The following is a 2,300-nucleotide window of genomic DNA, read 5'->3' as shown; positions in this document are numbered from 1 at the left end:
ACTTCTAGTTGTGGAATGGAGATGAAAAAAGATTACTCAAAGCAACATGAATGAAATGCAAAGCCTGAAGGGACTGTACCTCAGCAACTCCTCTGTTAGAAAGAGAAACTGGGTACAGCCCCGATTCAAAGCTAGCTTCTGTTTTTATTGTAAAGACAAGGAAGTTTCACAAGAAAAATCAGTTGATTCAATCATTTCAAAAGGACACAAAGATGGGCAATGTGACAAAAGTTATCTACAGCTAAGTATAGCTTAAACAATAGAAACTAGTAACATCATTTAAATTAACAACATGACATTCCAAAGTACAATTTGTGAAAAGCTAAATTGATCAAACTTTGATCATTATCTAATCCAAAATATAACCTGTCCTTAAATGATTTAAGCAAAAGTTACATTCTTATGATTAAATCTAAGTATAATTGTCTCTAAAGTTTCCACCAACAAACAGCTTGGCCTTAGCAAACATTTTTTCACATTTTTCCCTACAGCAATTCTTTCAACATCTTTTAACAACAATCAATATGTTAAATAAAGTACATAATCCCATCCCTAAACAGTGATTAGAATTGATTAGATGGGCCATTGCTCACTAGCTGTGGGCTTTTGGCCCCTAGCCAAGGACTTTTGTCCCATACATGCATTACCTAAAAACCCTAAACTAAAAATAAACTGAGGATCAACATATACTTGATTAGAATTGATTAGATAGTGGGCCGCCCCGTGGCGCACTCGGGAGAGTGCTGCACTGGGAGTGCAGTGACCCTCCTGCCGCGGGTTCAGATACTATATAGGAATGGCCGGTGCGCTCACTGGCTGAGCACGGTGCGGGCGACACCAAGCCAAGGGTTGCGATTCCCTTACCGGTCACGAAAAAGACAAAAAAAAAAAAAAAGAATTGATTAGATAGGCTTTTTGCCCTGCTAGCTAAGACTTTTGTCTCATAAGTTTTTCAGCTAAAGAGCCCTGTCTAAAAATCAAAGGAGAATCAAGACTTTTAACCTCTACAGATATCCTCTGTCCTCCAGGCTTCTGGAGTCCCTGGGGCTAGTTGCCCCTTCTGGCATCTGCTTCATGTGTTGTACAAACATTATCATTTTCTGTGAAAGAGGTGAGGAAGCACTGACTTAGGGAGCGCTGCTAGAATCTGAAAGTGAGAGAGGGTTACAGGCTGAGATGTTCTCATTCAAGGACTTATCGGGAAGACCTTGCTAATCAGAGAGGAAGAGAAGGGAGTATGTGGAAGGGGGAGGGAAGGATGGATTGGAGTGAGACTGGGCTTGACACATGTTTGGGGACAGTGAGCAGAGCAGTCAGGCTGGAACTGGTTTGTGGAGATGTGTTCGAGTGAGAGATGGATACTTTTCTGGTGAGGCCCTGATGTTTGGGTTAAGATGTTTGAATATGCTCTGAAGCACAAAGCCCCCCAGTCAGGTTTCGCTCAGGAATTGGTGTGTGCGTGTGTGTGTGTGTGTGTGTGTGTAGGAGGCTGAGGGTAGTGAAGGAAAAGTGTGTGTATTTAAGAATAATGTGCTGTTCCCGAACTTTGTGGCTGAGGGTCATGCTAGATGCTGGGAAGGGCCAGCCCCTAAACCTGGAGGGAGCTTCTGGTGAAGTCTGGCTTTCCTTTTCACACAGCATGTGTTCCCAGTCCCTGGTTGTCTCCCGGATGGTTCCTGTTTCCCTGCCATTGAAGGCCCCAGTCTTCCTGATCGTGATATGATTGTTTCTCTGGGAACACTGCAAAGATGCCAATGGAGAACGGAAGTATGTCATGCCTCAGCAATTTTTTAAGGCAAAAAAGAAAAGGCCATTGAACTTGGGAACCCTGGACCTGAAGTCCTTTCTTCCTGGTGTGGGAGTGGGGACATTGTACAGAATCTATCAATCAACCCTGTGGGCTAGATATCCAACATGGGAACGATTTGACTCCCATCCATCAGCTAAACAGTGATACTAGTACTAAATTCCTTGTTGCTCTTGAATTGCTATATTTATGCACTGTTCCTCTTAGGAATCTTGGGACGTGGAAATGGAAGACTTTATTCTCTCTTTCCACATCCTCATCCCCCTTTTCATTCATTCATCCATTTATTTACTTGTTCAACAAATATTTCTTTTTTTTATAATAATGTAGCTTTTATTAAATTAAAAAGTATTCACTGTTTATTTTTTTCAGGGTTTATTTATTTTTTAAAGTATTATAAAAGAATATTATTACAAATCATGATTTTTCTTTATGCCGTTTATCCAACTTATTCCTTGCCCCCCCGCCCCCCCCCCCCCCCCCCCCCCCCCCC

This window comes from Galeopterus variegatus, unplaced genomic scaffold (assembly GCF_000696425.1).
Source record: "Galeopterus variegatus unplaced genomic scaffold, G_variegatus-3.0.2 Scaffold2845, whole genome shotgun sequence".
Taxonomy (NCBI): domain Eukaryota; kingdom Metazoa; phylum Chordata; class Mammalia; order Dermoptera; family Cynocephalidae; genus Galeopterus; species Galeopterus variegatus.
The sequence above is the reverse complement of the archived record's forward strand: the minus strand, read 5'-3'. Positions refer to the sequence as shown.